Source organism: Manihot esculenta, chromosome 17 (genome assembly GCF_001659605.2).
Source record: "Manihot esculenta cultivar AM560-2 chromosome 17, M.esculenta_v8, whole genome shotgun sequence".
NCBI lineage: Eukaryota > Viridiplantae > Streptophyta > Magnoliopsida > Malpighiales > Euphorbiaceae > Manihot > Manihot esculenta.
Window position 1 is genome coordinate 21,535,454 of NC_035177.2, and position 21,898 is coordinate 21,557,351.

Here is a 21,898-nt window from a genome sequence, read left to right on the forward strand (position 1 = left end):
CAAACAAAAGGAGCAAGCAGAATCCAGTTCAGCCAAACATCCAGCACAGACAGACACTTATTTGCCCACACAAGTCATGGAGTTGATACAAGTAGAATCTTGTCTGCCCAAACAGAAGCTCCCCATGCGTCAACTTCCAGAATCTGAAGAAAATAAGAGTGACTTCTATGAACATATCTTCCATGCCCCAACTGATAAACCATTGTACGCAGACAAAATAAAGAAGAGTGCAAAACACTATGTTTAGGATGAACCACACCTAAAACCATACTATAAAGGGTTCACAGTGCAAGTAGTGGAAGGAGTTCCACTGTATCATCCTCCTCAGCTTGCTTAATGGATCGCACCACACAAACCACACCAGGGGAGTACTCAGTTTTCCTTGAACTTTAATATTTCCAATACATTGAGGACAATGCATGAATTAGGTGTGAGGGTGCATATATCTCTGAATTTTTATTTTAAGTCCATTTTAACTTTAATTTTTTTTAGTTTGGACACATTTTTCATTTTTGTTATTTTTGCCTTTAATGCACACACATGTAGCTACAATTTTTTCTTTTTCTATTTTGGTATGCTTTACTCAAACACATATGCTATGTTGAATGAGCTTTCTTTCCATGACCCCATTGATGTGATGACTCTTTAAACCTAAGTTGAATCAATTGCAGTGAGTTGTATTCATTTTTGAGAATTTTCTTTTCAATTGGATCTTTGAGCTTGTCATGGTGGAAAATATATTACATTACTCATTAGAGAGAATAATAAAGATGTGTGAAAAACTAAATATGACTTATTTTAGCAATTGGTGTTGATTTGCCTAATTCATTGAGGAAAAGAAATTTAGCAAAGGCAAAGACTTCAAAAGCACAAAATTAAAACTGTTCTAATGGTTAAAGACTATGAACAGAGCTAGTAGCCACTTGGACAGGTAACCAACTGAGTAACTAGGGGTGGGTATCACAAATATGTACCTTCACGTCAAAAGGTTGGTGACTTTTTCAAGCAAGAATAAAGTGCAAAAGGTTGAATAATGTGCTTCAAGTAAAGGCAAATCACTCCTAGAGCTAGGGGAAGTCTAAACTGAATAAGAATATGTGCATGTATAATCTCTCTCTTGAGGAAAATAAATACTAGCCATGGTAGGTAAAGGGAGACAAGGAAAGAAGGAGTGTAACCTTGGTGCATACACTCTTCACTGCAATGCTTCAAAGTAGGGGTCCAGAGTAAGAACTTAAGAGGAAATAAAGGATCAAGTAGCAAAGAGAGCTTGTTTGATTGAATTTATTTGCTTGAGGACAAGCAAAAGGCTAGGTGTGGGGGTATTTGATCAAACCAAATTTAGACCATTTTATTATGTTTTTATTAATGTTAATTTACACTTTTTATGCCTAATTCTGTGGTTTTGATCTTATTTTGCAGAAAATGGTGTAAAGAAGCAATTTGGTGAAAATGCTCTTAAAACTGCCTAAAAGAGGATAAAGGAGAACAAGTTGTTTGTCCAAGTCAAGTTGCAGCTGAAGTGAAGATAAATAAGGAAAGTACAGTCGGCAGAGTAATTTGAAATTCAAATTTCAAATCTTCAAGAAGTCTTTCCCTTATTGAGGAAGCCAAATCTCAAGAAGATGCACTTGCCTCCCAAGAATTCAAAATTCAAAGGAGAACATTCAAAATTCAAAATTCAAAATTCAGCATTCAAAATTGAAAATTCAAAATTCAAAATTCAAAAGAAGCCTCCACCTCATCAAGGAAATCTAAGGCAACACTTTCAACTATAAAAGGTCACATAAGGAGCCGCATAACCTCTTCTCTCGCCACATTCGGATTGCACACCTCTCCCTCTCCAAGCCGCTAATTGGCTCTTCTTCTTCTTCTTTTTCTTTTATTTTTTATTTTGTTTCAGCCATGAGTGGTTGCAACCTTTTTTTCTAGTTGAAGATTAGGTGAAACTTTAGTTGTTTTATGGATTGGGAGATATGAACATACATTGTTTATCTTTTATTTTTCAATATTTATGCAATTTCATGGTTAATTCCATTGTTGCTTTGTTGTTTAGATCAATAGGGCCCATTGATTCTTGATTGCAAAGTAATAATTTGTTAGTTTGGGTAGTTTTAAGTCTGTAATTGCTTGAATTATTCAAACACAAGTAACTCTTGGTGTAAAAACTAAAGAAATTGCATGATCTAGCAATATCACCATACGTTTGGGTAGCTAGAATTATGTCTCTCTATTTCTTAATGCAATTGACAGTTGTTAGATGCCAAAGGCCCAATGACGTTCCTTGGCAACTTGTTGATTAGTGATTAGTTAGAGGACGTTCCCTAATTAATTTATGCTTAAGGAGAGATATGGTGGTGAGAAGCGTCTTCCACCTCCATAACTAATTTATTGAATCAAATAAAGGAATCTTTGTGTCAATGATCAATCCCAACAACTGAAGTGGATCCAATTCTTCAACTAGAGCTTTTCTCATATTTGAATTACTTTACTTTATTATTTGCTTTACTTTATTGCTTTCAGTATTAGTTTAATTCATCAATCTCAAAACCCCCCTTTTATTTTACTTTAAGTTTATTTACTTGGTCTTGATAAAGAAAATATGTAAGTATCAATTCCCTGTGGATTCGATCCTTTTGCCACTATTTGCAATTGTAAAATTGTTGATAACCAAAAAGGTTATTTTTGACCGGTTTCGGTAACCTTACAGTCACAACTCTAGCCGCAAGCCTCCTTTAATAAGCCTGTAGAACTCTTTCACCACTAGTCTTCTTTCCATTGAGATGTGGGATAAATTGCCAAGTGCTTTCCAGCTAAGAGCATCTGCCACCATATTTGCTTTACCCAGATGATACTTGTAACGACTCGGAAACCGGACCGCTACCGGCTCTAGGATTCAAATAGACTTAAGGTCGCCGGAACCCGTAGCAAGCCTAACATACATCCTGTTGTACTTGATGAAATCCCATACATGATCATACATTTTCATAAAAATTTAAACTTTTCGTATACCAAGCTTGACCTGTGCATGCATCATAACGGTAAATATAAAAACCCTATACTAGAGCCCTCATCAAATGCTCTAGTAGGGTCAACATCTCATACATCAAGTTTGGTTCAACACATATCACTATTAAAAACATTTGCATAAAGAATCATGTACAAAAGGGATTACAATTGAAATTAGGGCCAAGCACAATACTAGTCCATAATACATTACATGTCCACTACTAATCTATTACATTAACATAAACATCACCCTTGCCGACTTCCCATGCTATCTCTGACCTGTAAGCCTGAGGGTTAGGGGAAAGGGGTGAGCTACTAAATCCCAGTGAGTAGAACAATAAAAATAATTTAGTAAACATATGCTTTCATGAAATGCATCACAACATAAACAATTCACATCAAGGATGGACTTGTCACCAGTAACCCTCTACATATCCAACTGTGCCAGGGGCGTAGAATGGGCAACCCTGGTCTTTCCCTTACATATCATAACATAACATGTCCAACTGTGCCAGGGGCGTAGAATGGGCAACCCTGGTCTTTCCCTTAATTCGTGCCAGGGGCATAGAATGGGCAGCCCTGGTCTTACACATCCGTATCATATCATAACCTGCTCGAGGGTTAGTGGGTCATCCAACATCCATCCACAATAACAGCAAATTATGCAATGCATCATATTCGTGAATTATAATGCAATACAACCTATTACATACATGGCAATCATGATGCATGAACATGCTTAAAAGTTTATTGCTTTGAAAATAAAAGAAGTTATGTTCTACTCACCTCTGGCTGACGCTTGACTGACTCTGAAGTAGCTGACTCACTGCTGGTCTCTTCGGTCTCTCAAGTCTGATCCTACACAGGTTGACTCAAATGAGGGACCAAACATACTCTAACATGACTCTAAACATCTCCCCAAAAACCCCCCTAAAACATCATAAAACATGCATAGAAAATAGGCAAAGGAAGGCTGGGCAGGGGACTTTCGGCGGCAGGTTCGGCGGCCGAAGATCCCTACAGATCCGAAAGTCAGGCACTTTTGGAGGCAAGGTTCGGCGGCCGAAAGCCTTCACAGACCCGAAAGTCACTAACCTTCGGGGGCAGGTTCGCCGGCCGAAACTCCTCTCCAGATTCGAAAGTTCAACTTTCGGGGGCGAGTTTAGGTGGCCAAAACTGCCTCCTTTGGCAGGTTCAGCGGCCGAACCTTGCTTCGGCGGCCGAACGTGGGTTCTCCAGGATGGCAGAACCCGATTCCGCCTCACACATCCAGGCACCAAAACTCTCCAAAACACACACCCAACTATTCTAAAACATGCATACACATTTCAACATGCATAAGGGGTAGAAAACTAGCCTAAACCCCAACAAACAACACATATAAACATAACATTAAGCATAAAGCTAACATAAACCCTAACATTTAGATCTACTCTAAACATGCATTAAACACCCTTAAAACCTCTTAAAACTTACTTAAAACATATAAAAAGGTATGGATCTACACTTACCTCTTGAAGATCGAGAGGAGATGCGATCCAAACTTGGAGATTAGGAGAATAGGTCTCCAGAGGTCTCCAAACTTCTAAAACCTTGGTCTTAGCTCAAAAATCTTCAAAACAAGGAAAAATCTTATAAAAAACTTGAAGGATTTGTAGGAAAACATAAAATCAACCATGGAAGGGCAAAATCTCACCTATGCCCGAAAATGGAGAAAGAAAATTCGCCCATTTTCGGACAAGAGGACTTTTATAGGTGGCTGGCCAGACCACCTTCGGGGGCCAAAAGAGCTTCCGCAACTCCACCATGTTCGGCAGCAGAACATGAGGTTCAGCGGCTGAACCTGGACTTTTCCTCCATGGTGTTTTCTTTTAAAACTCAATTTTCTTTCTTTGATTAAAACCATAAAAACATTAAAACATTTTATGAAAACCTTTATTTTCACCCTTCTAAGGGATTTCGACCTCAGGATTCCGGATTCCAACGGAGATTCCGCCGGAAGGTTGGAATTCAGATGCCGGAGCTTACCCGGGTATTATATTCTTCCCCCCTTAAGAACATTCATCCTCGAATGTTCAACAAACAAACAAAAGCAACAAGGAAGCACACATAAAAACATAAAACACTAACCTTAGAAGAGATAAGGGTATTGTTGGAGCATGGACTCCCGTGTCTCCCAGGTGCACTCTTCCATGTTGTGGTGATTCCAAAGAACCTGTTGACTCGCGGTTGTCGAAGCCAGTCAAAAATAATATTTCCGGTTATCAATAATTTTACAACTGCAGATAGTGGTAAAGGATCGAATCCACAGAGAATTATAAACTTATCTATTTTTCTCAACAAAACCAAGAGATTAAACTGAATGAGAAACTGAAAGCAAGTAACTGAAAGCGGAACAAAAGTAAAGTGCAATAAAAGTAAAAAAGGGGGGTTTTGAGATTGATTTGATTAGCAAACTACTGAAAGCAATTAAATCAGCAAGTAATTAAATAAAAAGAGAAATTCAATATGAGAAAGGTCTAGTTGAAGAGATGGATCCACTTTGGTTGTTTGGATTGATCATTGAAACTTATGTTCTCTTGATTGATTCAATAGATTAGTTATGGAGATGGAAAACGCTTCTCACCACCATGTCTCTCCTTATGATTAAATCAATTAGGGAACGTCCTCTAATCAATTACTAATTAACAAATTGCCAAGGAATGTCCTTGGGCCATAGGCATCAAAACAATTGTCAATTGTACGAAGAAATAGAGAGATACAATCCTAGCTACCCAAACGCATGGAGATGTTGCTAGATCATACAATTCCTTAGTTATTACACCAAGTGTTCTTAGGTCTGAATAATTTCAGTAATTACGGACTAAAAATTATCCAAACTAATAATAAATTACTTTGCAATCAAGAATCAAGTGGCCAATTTGATCAAACAACAAAGTAATCATAGATTCAAGTACCAAATTGCATGAATATTGAACAAATCAAAGACAAATAGTTTATGTTCAGATCTCACAATCCATAAAACAACCTTAGTTTCAACCAATCTTCAACTAGAATAAAAGGTTTCAGCCACTCATGGCTGAAACAAAACAGAAAATAAAAAGAGAATACAAAGGAAGATGAACCGAATTGGAGATGGAGGCTTGGTGCGCCTTGCTTGGCCGGATGGGGGAGAAGGAGTTGCTGTCCCAATCTGCCTTGGATGGCCTCTTTGAGATGTTTAAATATGTTTTAAGGTGCTGTCTTAGGGTTTCAAGAGGCTGCCCACGTTTTTAGAGGCTGCCCAAAATGCCCTTGGTCCAAGATGTACCATCCATTCACATGTGTGAAGGGAAAAACGTGGGGCATGTGTGGCTTGTGCAAGAATGGGTCTTTTGATCTTTGTTTGCTGCCTAAGTGTCTTCAAGATGCTGCCCAAGGTGCCCAAGACTTACCTTCACACTTTCCTTGCCGCCCATGCACTAATAAGGAAGATGGAGCCTTCTTTGCAATTTGAATTTTGAATGTGCAAGGCATGTGGTGGCAAGCATGTGATCATTGGATTTGCCTTCCTTGATAAGCTGGATTTTGAAATTCAAAATTTGAATATGAATCTTGAAGATTTGAATTTCAAAATACTTTCCTTATTTGGCTCTTCATATATGGCAACTTGAGACTTGGCTTCTTGAATAAGGAAAAGGCTACTTGGAGATTTGAAATTTGAATTTCAAATTGCTTTGGCTGAATGTTCTTTCCTTCTTTGCCACTTTTCTTATTTAGAACTTTCCTTATTTAGCTTCACTTAAATCCAACTTGGCAGGCTTGCTCTCCTTTACTCCAATTAAGGCAGTTTTAAGGGTATTTTCTCCAAAATGTCCTTTTACACCATTTTCTGCAAAATAATATCAAAAGCACTAAATTAAGTAGAAATTATGTAAATAATCATCAATAATATCAAGATAAAAAGGACTAAAATATGTTCTATCAAATACCCCCACACATAGCCTTTTGCTTGTCCTCAAGCAAATAAACATAGTTAAATAAGCTTTCTTTGCTACTTGATCCTTATTTCCACTTAAGCTCTTACTCTAGACACCTATTTTGAATTATTGTAGTGAAGAATATATGCATGAAGATTACTCACCTTCTTTCCTTGTTTTCCCTTACTTACCATGGCTAGGATTTGTTTTACTCAAGAGAGAGATCATACATGCAGATATTATTTGTTCAGATAAGACACTTTTTAGCTTTCAGATTGACTTGCCTTTACCTTGAAGTACTTTATTCAGTCTTTTTACACTTTAATATTGCTTGGAAAAGTCACCAACCTTTTGACGTGAAGGTACATATTGGTGATACCCACCCCCAGTTACTCAGTTGGTCACCTGTCCAAGTGGCTACTAGCTTTGTTCATAGTCTTTTGACTATTGGAACAGTTTTTTAAATTTGTGCTTATGAGATCTTTGCCTTTGCTGAATTTTCTTTCTCTCAATGATTTGGGCAAATCAATACCAATTGCTAAATCAAGTCATGTTAATTTCATTCACACAATTTCAATTTATTCTCTCTAATGAGTGTCATCAATACATTTTTCACCATGGTAAGCTCAAAAATTCAATTCAAAAGGCATTTCTCAAACATGAATACAACTCACTGCAATTGATTCAACATAAGTTTAAAGAGTCATCACATCAATGGGGTCATGAAAAGAAAAACTCATCCAACATAGTTCATCAGTTTGAGTAGAGCAAAACAAAAAGAAGAAGAAGAAGGTTGTGGTTGTGTGTGTGTTATTGAAAGCATAAATGAAAACAAACTAAAGGAAAACTGAAAGCAAAACTGATTAAGAAAAAATCGCAAATTCTGAAAGGAAAAAAAATGAAAAAAATTTTGCAGACTGAGAGCTATGTAAATTCGCAGAACTGAAAGGAAGGAGAAGAAGAAAAGAAGAGGAAGAAGAAGAAGAGAAGAAATATGCACCCCCACACCTAAATCATGCATTGTCCTCAATGTATAAGAAACATAAAAGAACAAAGGAAACTGAGTACTCCCCTGGGGTGTGGTGTGCATGGTGTGATCACTTAGGTAGAATGAGTGATGAACAGATGTTCGTCTGGAAAGTCTTCCTTGACTGGGCAAGGCGCAGAGCAAGATGGGAGCCAGCTGAGGTGGTCAGCTACAAGATTTTCTTTTCCTTTCTTGTCTCTTATCTCCAGATCAAACTCTTGTAATAGAAGAACCCACCGAATGAGTCTCGATTTTGCTTTTTTTTTTCTTGATCAAATATCGCAAAGCTGCATGGTCAGAATAGACAATGACTTTGGTCCCTGTAACGACCCCAAAATGGACCGTCACCGGCGCTAGGATTCAGGTCGGCTTAAGGCTGCCAAAACCCGTAGCAAGCCTGCTATACTCTCTGTGTACCTGTAAACTCATACATGATCATACATTTTCTGTGAAAATAAAAACTCTTTTCTGAACCAAGGCTTAACCTATGCATGCACTATCTCTGTACTCTGTACTCTGTACTCTGTACTCTGTACTCTGTCCCCCTGACTAGAGCTTGCTCTAGATGGGTTACCTCATACCTGTTAAGCCTGGTTTTTCACATACAGTAAAATATAACAGATCATGTACATACCAAACATCACTAAGGCAAGCACAAATCTAACTTTATACACAACTATTACATCTCTTTAATATTACATGTCCACTTTAAGCTATTACAAATCTCTTTACTCTTTCTGTACTCTGTGGTTCTCCTCTGTATACTGTACACTGAACCTGCAAAACTGGGGTTAAGGGAGTGGGATGAGCTCTATAGCCCAGTGAGTAGAACAGTAAAACATCTCAGTAAAATATGATCTCATGGAATGCACCATATCACAGACAAGCCACATCAAGGGTAAACCTGTCACCACATAGTCCCGGTAACTCTGCCGTGCCAGGGCGTAGAATCGAGCACCTAGTCTTCCTGTCATATATGTATATGTGTATATAACACCTCTGTACTTACCATTGCTAGGGCGTAGTCAAAGGCTCATGGACTTTACTATATACCTGCCAGGGCGTAGTCAAAGGCTCCTGGACTTCTCTATACCTGTCAGGGCGTAGTCAAAGGCTCCTGGACTTCTCTCAGAGACTATTGGATCATTCAGCATTCACCCACAACAACAATTAACTATGCAATGTAACATATTCGTGAATGCTAATGCAAACAACCTACTGTATACTCATGATGCATGACGTATGCTAAAAGCAGATTATTTCTCAATTAAAAACTGTAAGTTGAGTTCCACTCACCTCTGGCTAACTGGACTGACTCTGCAGGCTCTGACAAACTCTGGAGCAGGACTCACTGCTGCTCTCTCTGGTTCCTCTGGTCTGTACCTATACAGATGGACTCAAATGAGGGACCAAACTAACTCAAGAACACCTCTAATAAACTCCCCAAGAATCCCCTTAAACTCACTCTACTATCCATGCAAAGCATGCAAAGGAAAGCTGGACAGGACACTTTCGGCGGCAGGTTCGGCGGCCAAAAGTCCTCTCCAGAGACGAAACTCAAGCACCTTCGGCGGCCGAATCTCTACTTTCGGCAGCCGAACCCTTTCGGGGGCAAGTTTCGGAGGCCAAAAGGCACTCCAGAGACGAAAGTCTCTAACCTTCGGCGGCACCTTCGGCGGCCGAACTTCCCTCCAGAGCCGAAAGTCCAAAAGCTCGGGGGAAAGCTTGGGCAGCCGAAGCCACCTCCTCTCACCACCTCAGAGGTTCGGCGGCCGAATGTTCTTTCGGCTGCGAACCTGAGTTCATCAGCAGGGCAGAAACTTGCCCTGCCTCTCGCCAAATGCCCAAAACTCCTCCAAACTCACCTACCTCACTTCTTCAACTTGCATACCCTCAAGTATATGCTCAAAGGGGTCAAAAACTACCTAAAAACCCCAAACACACAACACATACAACACAGAAACAAGCTTTACTCACAAAATCATCAAAACCTCACAAATAAACCCTATTCATGCAACTCTCTCCCATAACCTCATAAAACCTTCAGAAAACATAAAAACAAGCTCAGGATCTTCACTTACCTCTTGAAACCAAGAAGATGAACGATCCTAACGTGGAGTTTTGGAGCACCTCTCCTTCAAACTCTCCAAACTTCACAACTTTGAGTTTTAAGCTTAAAACCTTCAAAATACCATCAAAACTAATCAAATCTTTGCAAGATTGAATGAAAACATGAAAGAAAACTCTACAAAGGACAGGGTCTCACCTCAGAAGACAAAAGAAACGGTGATCTTACCGCTTCAACCGACTGAGGGCCGTTTTATAGGTGGCTGGCCAGACCACCTTCGGCGGCCACACGTGAAACCGAAAGCCATGCATGTTCGGCGGCCGAACCTCAACTTCGGCGGCCGAACCTGGCTTTTCTGCCTTGGTTCATTTCACTCAAAAACTCATTTCCTTATGCTTTACAACAATGAAACATACCAAAACATTTAAGAACAACATAACTCTAACCCTTCTAGAGACTTCCGACATCCCGGACTCCACCGGAAGGTAGACTTCCGACGCCGGACTCCAGCCGGGTATTACATTCTCCCCCCCTTAAGAACATTCGTCCTCGATTGTTCCTAAAACAAACAATTAACACATAAAAAGGAGGAAACTAACCTCAAAACAAATATGGATACTGCTGGAGCATAGACTCCCGTGTCTCCCAGGTGCACTCTTCGAGATTATGGTGATTCCACAGAACTTTCACCATTGGGATCTCTTTGTTCCTTAGTTGTCTGATCTGCGTGTCAAGAATCCGCACTGGCTGCTCTATATACGTGAGATCTCCAAGGACCTCCACATCAGGTGCACTCAGAACCTAATTTGGATCTGACACAAACTGTCGTAGCATAGAAACATGAAATACCGGGTGAATTCTCGCCATAGAAGCAGGTAAATCCAGCTTATACGATACATTTCCGATCCTCTGCACAATCTCAAAGGGTCCAATGTATCGTGGGGCTAACTTACCCTTCTTCCCAAAACGAACCACTCCTTTCATTGGAGACACTTTTAGCAATACCCAATTACTCTCCTAAAACTCTAACTGCTTTCTGCGAACGTCTGCATAACTTTTCTGTCTGCTCTGCGCTGTTCTAATTCTCTCTCTGATCATGGGCACCACCCTACTGGTAAGCTCTACTAACTCTGGCCCTGCAAGAGCCTTCTTTCCTACCTCTTCCCAGCAAACAGGTGATCTGCACTTCCTCCCATACAAAGCTTCATAAGGAGCCATCCCTATGCTAGCATGATGGCTATTATTGTAGGCAAACTCCACCAAAGGTAGATGCTGCCTCCAAGAACCGCCAAAGTCTAACACACACAGTCGAAGCATATCCTCTATGGTCTGGATGGTCCTCTCTGACTGTCCATCAATCTGTGGGTGGAAAGCAGTGCTAAAATCCAATCTCGTGCCCATCGCACTCTGCAGACTTCGCCAAAATCTGGAGGTAAACTGAGGTCCTCTGTCTGAGACTATAGACACTAGAACTCCATGTAATCTCACTATCTCATCCAGATATACCTGTGCCAACTTATCCACAGACTAGTTACTCCGAACTGGAAGAAAATGAGCAGATTTCGTGAGTCTGTCCACAATCACCCATATAGAGTCTATCCTGTTGGATGTTGCTGGTAAACCCACTACAAAATCCATAGCTATGTTCTCCCATTTCCATTCTGGAATCGGCAATGGGTTAAGCATTCCGGCTGGTTTCTGATGTTCTAGTTTCACCCTCTGACAAACCTCACAGGCTGTCACAAACTGCGCCACTTCTTTCTTCATGGCTGGCCACCAATAGACCCTTTTCAGATCCTGATACATCTTGGTGGCTCCTGGGTGAACACTATACCTCACATTATGAGCTTCTCTCATAATGTCTTCTTTCACACTGCTCCTATCTGGTACACAAAGTCGACTCCCATAACGGAGGATCCCTTTACTGTCAAATTTGAACTCTGCACTGTTGCCTGACTGAACAGTCCTGGCAATTTTCATCAACTCCGGGTCCTCGTGCTGTCTCTGCGCTATCTGCTCCAGAAACACAGGTGTCACTCTCATCTGTGCTATCAATGCACCTGTACCAGACAACTCTAGCTGTAACCCTTCTGCTAAGAGCTTGTAAAGCTCCATCACGATTGGTCTCCGCTCTGCTGCAATATGGGATAAACTGCCTAGTGACTTCCGGCTTAGGGCGTCTGCCACAACATTCGCCTTACCCGAATGATACTGGATCTTACAATCATAATCACTGAGCAATTCTACCCATCTTCTCTGCCGCAAATTCAGCTCTCTCTGACTCAAGATGTACTGTAAACTCTTGTGATCGGTGAAGATCTCGCATTTAACCCCATAGAGGTAATGCCGCCACATCTTGAGTGCAAAAATAACTGCTGCCATCTCTAGGTCATGGGTAGGGTAATTCAACTCGTGCTTCTTCAACTGTCTCGAAGCATAAGCTATCACCCTATCACTCTGCATCAAAACACAACCCAATCCCACTCGAGATGCATCACAGAACACTGTGAAATCCTCATTACTGACAGGCAGAGCTAATACTGGTGCTGTTGTCAATCTCCTCTTGAGCTCCTCAAAGCTCTCTTCACACTGGTCTGACTTGACAAACTTCTGGTTCTTCTGAGTCCGTTTGGTCATAGGAGCTGCTATCTTTGAGAAGTCCTGAACGAACCTCCTGTAGTACCCTGCCAGTCCCAGAAAGCTTTTAATCTCAGTCACTGTCGTGGGTCTGGGCCAGTTAGCTACAGCCTCTATCTTCTTGGGATCTACCTCAATACCCTCTGCTGATACCACATGTCCCAAGAAGGAAATGCTCCTCAACCAAAACTCACACTTCGAGAACTTGGCATATAAACCATGCTCTCTCAGTGTCTGCAAAACTATCCGCAGATGCTGGGCATGCTCCTCTGCATCTCTGGAATACACTAATATATCATCGATGAAAACAATGACAAAGTGATCCAGAAACTCACTGAAAACTCTGTTCATGAGATCCATGAATGCTGCAGGGGCGTTAGTCAACCCAAACGGCATCACTAAGAACTCATAATGCCCATATCTGGTCCTGAAAGCTGTCTTTGGTACATCTGCCTCTCTAACTCTCAACTGATGATACCCGGATCTCAGATCTATTTTCGAGAAACAACCTGCTCCCGCTAGCTGGTCAAATAGATCATCAATCCTAGGTAAAGGATACCTATTCTTGGTAATGACCTTGTTCAACTGTCTGTAGTCGATACAAAGTCTGAGGGATCCATCCTTCTTTCTGACAAAGAGCACTGGAGCACCCTAAGGTGAGGTACTAGGGTGGATGAAACCCTTATCTACCAAATCCTGCAACTGTTCTTTTAACTCTTTTAACTCTGCTGGCGCCATCCTGTAGGGAGGAATAGAGATAGGTCTGGTATCAGGCAGCAATTCTATTTCAAACTCTATCTCCCTACTAGGTGGTAGTCCTGGAAGTTCGTCTGGGAAAACATCAAGAAACTCTCGGACTACTGGTACTGCGGCTAGTTCCCTCACCTGACTGTCTAGCTCTCTCACATGAGCTAGAAACCCCTGACAATCCCTCCTAAGCAAACGAAGAGCCTGAAGGGCTGAAATCAAACCTCTGGGTGTACCTCTCCTGTCTCCTCTGAAGACACACTCTGACCCATCCTGGTCTCTAAGACTAACTGTCTTCTCTCTACAGTCCAAAGTAGAACTATATGCAGATAGCCAATCCATCCCTAGAATGACATCAAAATCTGTCAAGTCTAGAACCACAAGGTCAGCTGGAAGGCATCTACCCTCTATGAACACTGGACTGAAACGACAGACTGACACTGCCACTGATGGGTCACATTTAGGTCCACTGACCCAGAGAGGATACTCTAACTCAGAACTGATCAAACCCAATCTCTCTATGGCTCTCGAAGCAATAAAGGAATGAGAAGCACCGGGGTCCATCAAAGCATACACATCGGAACACCCAATGATGAGATTACCTGACACCACTGTGTTCGACGTGTTAGCCTCCTCCTGTGTCACAGTGAAAATCCGTGTTGGGGCTACTGGATTTCCACCTCGGGAACCTGCTGCTGAAGTAGAGGCTGCCCCTCTCCCTCTACCTCTGCCACTACTCTGAGGCATGACTGGCGCTGCTGGCTGTACAACTGGCTGTACCACACTGCCTGAACTCATCTGCTGGGATGGTGCAAAAGTCACCTGAGGACAATCCCGAGCAATATGTCCTTCCTGTCCACATCTAAAACAAGCTGTAGATCCCAACCGACAAGCTCCTCCATGTGGTCTTCCACATCTTCTGCATACTGGAGCTGTGCCAGAGCTTGAGCCACTACCTATTCCCAGACCTGACTTGACTTTACTCCAGAACTTACTCTTTGTTCCTTTTGCTCTATCCCATCTCTTGCTGCCTGAACTGGGGGTCTTAGAACCCGAAGCCTGTGCCTTTGACTGTTTCTGAATATTGGCACGAGCTTCCATTTTCCTGGCTGCGTCTACTATCGTGTGGAAACTCTCCTTTTCTGCTGGAAGAATCAAGGAAGAATACCTGGGATGCAGTCTCATAATATATCTCCTTGCCTTCTTCTGATCAGTATCATAGGCTTGACCCACATACTGAAGCAAATCCAGGAACTTATCTGTGAATTCATCAACACTCATCTCATCTGTCTGTCTCAACTGTTCGAACTCTATTACTTTCATCTCCCTAAAACTGTCAGGAAAAGCCCACCCTGCAAACTCATTGGCGAACTCTCCCCAAGACATACTGTCCATCCTGGGTTCCACATAATTCTTGAACTATTCTCTGGCCTTCTTACATTTAAGTGTAAACCCCGCCATCTCAATGGCCCTACTATCATCAGCTCCCAATTCACTAGTTATCATCCTAACTGATCTGAGGTATTCAAATGGATCATCTCCCGTGTTGTATTTAGGAGCATCCAATTTCAAGTACTCTGTCATTTGTACCTTACCTCCAGATGAGCTAGGTTGATGTCTGTCAACAACAGGGGCTACTGGTTCTGGTGGTGGTGGTACTGGGTCATTTGGCTCTGGGTGTGCTGCACTTGGATGGGTAGGGGAAGGTGGATACATCGGATATGGTGGGTAATAAGGAGGATAAGGCATATATGGCATATAAGGAGGATATGGGACAAAACTAGAGTACTCCGACATACCTCCCATCGGATACTCTGAGTCCTGCGGAAAGACTGGATAGCCAAAACCTGAGGCCTGAGCACCTCCCTGCGACTCTCCCATACCTTCCTCAAAACCCATGCTGTCATCTCTAGACTGGTCAATCTCCATAGACTCTCTCCTTTCCTCTGATCTTACTCCTCTAGCTGTACCTCTTCTGCTCTCGTCTACAGACCGTCTCGGGTCTATTGACGTACCTTCCCTGCTAGATCTCTGAGACCTTGCCCTTGGCAATGCAGGAGGACGAGCAGTTGGTCTCTCACTATCTGGTGGGACTCCAGTCAATCGAGCTGATCGACGAGTTCCTCTCATCTTTACTCTCTGGAAAACAACACAGAAGATAGCAATTTAGCACATAAACAGCACCTATCACGCAGGCACATGCAAAACTCATGGCATATCATAGCAGTAAACAGATAGGACTCAAAACCCTATCCTAGTGGACATGCTTTCCTATTGTGCTTGACCATTTCTAACCTCTATGAGCCCAACATTGTCTCTATAGGTCCGATCATGTGAACCTAGGGCTCTGATACCAATCTGTAACGACCCCAAAATGGACCGTCACCGGCGCTAGGATTCAGGTCGGCTTAAGGCCGCCAAAACCCGTAGCAAGCCTGCTATACTCTCTGTGTACCTGTAAACTCATACATGATCATACATTTTCTGTGAAAATAAAAACTCTTTTCTGAACCAAGGCTTAACCTGTGCATGCACTATCTCTGTACTCTGTACTCTGTACTCTGTCCCCCTGACTAGAGCTTGCTCTAGATGGGTTACCTCATACCTGTTAAGCCTGGTTTTTCACATATAGTAAAATATAACAGATCATGTACATACCAAACATCACTAAGGCAAGCACAAATCTAACTTTATACACAACTATTACATCTCTTTAATATTACATGTCCACTTTAAGCTATTACAAATCTCTTTACTCTTTTTGTACTCTGTGGTTCTCCTCTGTATACTGTACACTGAACCTGCAAAACTGAGGTTAAGGGAGTGGGATGAGCTCTATAGCCCAGTGAGTAGAACAGTAAAACATCTCAGTAAAATATGATCTCATGGAATGCACCATATCACAGACAAGCCACATCAAGGGTAAACCTGTCACCATATAGTCCCGGTAACTCTGCCGTGCCAGGGCGTAGAATCGAGCACCTAGTCTTCCTGTCATATATGTATATGTGTATATAACACCTCTGTACTTACCATTGCCAGGGCGTAGTCAAAGGCTCCTGGACTTTACTATATACCTGCCAGGGCGTAGTCAAAGGCTCCTGGACTTCTCTATACCTGTCAGGGCGTAGTCAAAGGCTCCTGGACTTCTCTCAGAGACTATTGGATCATTCAGCATTCACCCACAACAACAATTAACTATGCAATGTAACATATTCATGAATGCTAATGCAAACAACCTACTGTATACTCATGATGCATGATGTATGCTAAAAGCAGTTTATTTCTCAATTAAAAACTGTAAGTTGAGTTCCACTCACCTCTGGCTAACTGGACTGACTCTGCAGGCTCTGACAAACTCTGGAGCAGGACTCACTGCTGCTCTCTCTGGTTCCTCTGGTCTGTACCTATACAGATGGACTCAAATGAGGGACCAAACTAACTCAAGAACACCTCTAATAAACTCCCCAAGAATCCCCTTAAACTCACTCTACTATCCATGCAAAGCATGCAAAGGAAAGCTGGACAGGACACTTTCGGCGGCAGGTTCGGCGGCCGAAAGTCCTCTCCAGAGACGAAACTCAAGCACCTTCGGCGGCCGAATCTCTACTTTCGGCAGCCGAACCCTTTCGGGGGCAAGTTTCGGAGGCCAAAAGGCACTCCAGAGATGAAAGTCTCTAACCTTCGGCGGCACCTTCGGCGGCCGAACTTCCCTCCAGAGCCGAAAGTCCAAAAGCTCGGGGGCAAGCTTGGGCAGCCGAAGCCACCTCCTCTCACCACCTCAGAGGTTCGGCGGCCGAATGTTCTTTCGGCTGCCGAACCTGAGTTCATCAGCAGGGCAGAAACTTGCCCTGCCTCTCGCCAAATGCCCAAAACTCCTCCAAACTCACCTACCTCACTTCTTCAACTTGCATACCCTCAAGTATATGCTCAAAGGGGTCAAAAACTACCTAAAAACCCCAAACACACAACACATACAACACAGAAACAAGCTTTACTCACAAAATCATCAAAACCTCACAAATAAACCCTATTCATGCAACTCTCTCCCATAACCTCATAAAACCTTCAGAAAACATAAAAACAAGCTTAGGATCTTCACTTACCTCTTGAAACCAAGAAGATGAACGATCCTAATGTGGAGTTTTGGAGCACCTCTCCTTCAAACTCTCCAAACTTCACAACTTTGAGTTTTAAGCTTAAAACCTTCAAAATACCATCAAAACTAATCAAATCTTTGCAAGATTGAATGAAAACATGAAAGAAAACTCTACAAAGGACAGGGTCTCACCTCAGAAGACAAAAGAAACGGTGATCTTACCGCTTCAACCGATTGAGGGCCGTTTTATAGGTGGCTGGCCAGACCACCTTCGGCGGCCACACGTGAAACCAAAAGCCATGCATGTTCGGCGGCCGAACCTCAACTTCGACGGCCAAACCTGGCTTTTCTGCCTTGGTTCATTTCACTCAAAAACTCATTTCCTTATGCTTTACAACAATGAAACATACCAAAACATTTAAGAACAACATAACTCTAACCCTTCTAGAGACTTCCGACATCCCAGACTCCACCGGAAGGTAGACTTCCGACGCTGGACTCCAGCTGGGTATTACAGTCCCCAAGAGATATGGTCTGAATTTCTCTAAAGCAAATACAACAACTAAGAGTTCTTTTTCTGTTGTTGTGTAGTTGCTTTGTGTAGCATCCAGTGTGCGAGAGGCATAGTGAATGACGTGGGTGAGTTTCCCACACGTTGCCCCAAGACTGCTCCTACAGCATGGTTGCTTGCATCACACATGATTTCAAAAGGCAGGTTCCAGTCAGGTGCCTGAATAATTGGAGCAGTCATAAGCAATTCTTTAATCAGATCAAATGCCTTTTTACAATCTGCATCAAAATCAAATGTTACATCCTGTTGGAGCAATTTGCATAATGGCAATGTAATTTTAGAGAAATCTTTGATGAATCTTCTATAGAACCCTGCATGGCCAAGGAATGACCGAATTTTCCTAACATTTATGGGATAAGGCAGATTTTTTATGGTATCCACCTTAGCTTTGTCCACTTCAATTCCCTTAGCTGAAACAACATGACCTAAAACCATACCTTGATTAACCATAAAATGACTGTAATACCCGGCTAGACTCCGGTATCGAAATTCCTACCGCCCGGTGGAATCTCGGATGTCGGAAACCTCTAGAAGGGTAAAATCATATTTTTATAAAATGTTTTAATGTATCTTATGGTTTTAAGCAAAAAGGAAATTGAGTTTTAAATGAAAAAGACCAAGGAGACATTTCCAGGTTTGGCCGCCGAACCTTAAGTTCGGCCGCCGAACGTGGGATGGTTTAGGGGGGCAAGTTAGGCTTCCGAAAGTTTCAAAGGTTCGGCTGCCGAACCTCATGTTCGGCCGCCGAACTTGCATGATTTTTGGAGGCACTTTAGGCTGCCGAAAGGTGGTCTGCCAGCCCCTATATAAGAGCTCCATGGCCGAAATGGGCGAGTTTTCTCCCTATTTTCGGCCACGGTGAGTTCTTGCTCTCCCATGGTTCATTTTAGATGTTTTTCCTTCAATCTTTCACGTTTTAACAAGCTTTATGTTGATTTGAAGATATTTGAACAAAAAGAGCGAGTTTTGGAAGCTTGGAGACCAAAGAGTTGAGATCTCTCCCATCTCCAAGTTGGATCGTCTCTCCTCTCATTCTTCAAGAGGTAAGAGTAGATCCATAGTTCCTTTAATGTTTTAAGTAAGTTTTATGAGGTTTCTTGGGGTAGAAATGCATGTGTAGGTTTATGTGGAGTTTATGGGTTTACTGTGCGTTTATGAACAATGTATGTTGGTTATGCATGTTTGATGTGTTGTAGATGGGGTTTAGGATAGTTTGAAACCCCTAGGAGCTTGTATGCTTGAGTATGCATGTTGTAGAATAGGAAAATGCATGATTGAATGAGTTGGGAGGCATTTATGCATGTTGAGCTGAGTTTTTGTCCTTTGGGAAGAACTCAGGTTCGGCAGCCGAAGGCTCTTTTGGCCGCCGAACCTGCCTTTGGTAGCATGTATCGGCTGCCGAACCCTGCCCCCGAAAGTGGACTTTCGGCTCTGGAAAGGAGTTTCGGCCGCCGAAGGTGCCGCCGAACATGCATGAGTTTCGTCTCTGGAGGGAACCTTCGGCCGCCGAAGGTGCATGACTTTCGGCTCTGAAGGGCCTTTCGGCCGCCGAACCTGCCGCCGAAAGTGCCCTGTTCAGCCCTCATTTTCATGAATTCTTTGATTGTTTTAAGGTGTATTAGGGGTTTTTTGGGGAGTATTTTAGAGTCATGTTCATGGATGTTTGGTCCCTCATTTGAGTCCACCTGTGTAGGTTCGGACCCGAAGAACCGAGGATCTCAACAGTGAGATAGCTGCTTCAGAGTCATTAGAGCTTCAGCCAGAGGTGAGTGGAATAAACACTTATGTTTTAAAGCAAATAAATATAGATTTGAGCATGTTCATGCATCACGAATGCCATGTGATATTCTAGGTTGTTTGCATTAGAATTCACGAATATGTTGCATTGCATAATTTGATGATGATGTGGATGGATGTTGGATGATCCTTAGTCCTCATTATGATACGATGTAATATGATACGGTATGATATGGTATGGAAGTCTGGTTGACCCATTCTACGTCCCGGCACTATGTAAGAGAAAGACCGGTTGACCCATTCTACGTCCCGGCATGTTGGAATGTTATGATATGTTATGTTTAAGAGAAAGACCGGTTGACCCATTCTACGTCCCGACACCTTGGAATGTAGAGCACTATTGGTGACAATACCATCCTTGATGTGATTTGTTTGTGCTGTGTTGCATTTCATGAAAGCATGAAATATGAATTGAATATGTTATTATTCTGCTCACTGGGCTTTATAGCTCACCCCTCTCCCTTAACCCCCAGGTTTGCAGGTACAGGGTAGACCAGGAGGTCAGCAGGAGTAGAGTTATGTTGTTGTAATAGCTAGATGTGGACATGAATATGATGTAATGTAAAAGTATAAGTATTGATGTTTATGGAAGTTTAGAATTGTGCTTGACCATAGTAGTATGTTAATCCCTTTCTAGTACATGATCTTAGTGTTTAATGATGATTATTGTAAACCAAACTTAATTTATGTTATGTCACCCCATTGGAGCATTGATGAGGACTCCAAGGTGGGGTTATATTTATGTTTATGAATAATGCATGCACAGGTTGAGTTTGGTGAATGAATGAAAGAAAAGTTTAAAAATTTTTATGTATGTTGTTGATCATGTATGGGATTAAACAGGTTCACAGGATGAATATTTGGCTTGCTACGGGTCCCGGCGACCTTAAGCCGATCTGGATCCTAGCGCCGGTAGCGGTCCGATTTTCAGGTCGTTACAATGACATTTTTCATAATTAAGTACAAGGTTAGATTCAAGGCATCTTTGTAGGATCTTTTCCAAGTTGGCAAGGCATTCTTCAAAAGAGTTGCCATGCACTTTGAAGTCATCCATAAACACTTCAATTGTCTTACCCACATAGTCAGAGAATATGCTCATCATGCATCGCTGAAAGGTGGCAGGTGCATTGCATAGTCCAAATGGCATTCTTCTGAAGGCAAAAGTGCCAAAAGGACAAGTGAAGGTGGTCTTCTCTTGGTCCTCTAGGACGACTGGAATCTAATAAAAACCTGAATAATCATCAAGACAACAGTAATGGGACTTACCTGCAAGCCTTTCTAGCATCTGATCAATGAATGGTAGTGGGAAGTGGTCCTTCCTTGTTGCAGCATTGAGCTTCCTATAATCCATGCATACTCTCCATCCATTCTGAACTCTAGTGGGGACAAGTTTCCCTTCAGCATTTGGAACAATGGTAATTCCAGTTTTCTTTGAAACTACATGCACAGGACTTACCCATTTGCTATCAGAGATAGGATAGATAATACCTGCGTCTAGGAGCTTGACTATCTCCATTTTCACCACTTCCATCATAGGAGGATTCAGTCTTCTTTGAGCATCTCTGACTGGCTTGCATTCATCCTCCATGTGTATTCTATGCATGCATGTGGAAGGAGAAATACCTTTGATGTCATCTATGGTCCACCCTATGGCTCCTTTATGTATCTGTAGCACTTTCAAGAGGCTTGCTTCTTCATGTTGGCTCGACTCATTGGACACTATTACTGGTAGTGTCTTGTTAGCTCCCAAGTACATATATTTCAGATAGCCTGGAAGAGGCTTCAGATCTGATTCTGATGCTTTCTGATTGGAGTTCTGCATTGGACTCTTTGCAGTTGTTCCTTGCACAAGTTCTAACTGCAAAGGTGGACTAGAAGATCTCGCTTAGGCTGGAGGTTAAAGAGCTACACTAAGGATGGTTTCAGTCTGCGATGGGAGCTGAGGTGAAGAGTTCGGCGGCCGAAAGATCATGGCTTTAGTTTG

At 42.1% G+C, this 21,898-nt stretch overlaps 1 pseudogene; it reads right to left on the reverse strand.

Annotated features, from left to right (window-relative positions):
- Window positions 1-8,253: 8,253 nt before the first annotated feature.
- Window positions 8,254-21,898, reverse strand: part of LOC110604866 — a 151,936-nt pseudogene continuing 138,291 nt past the window's right edge.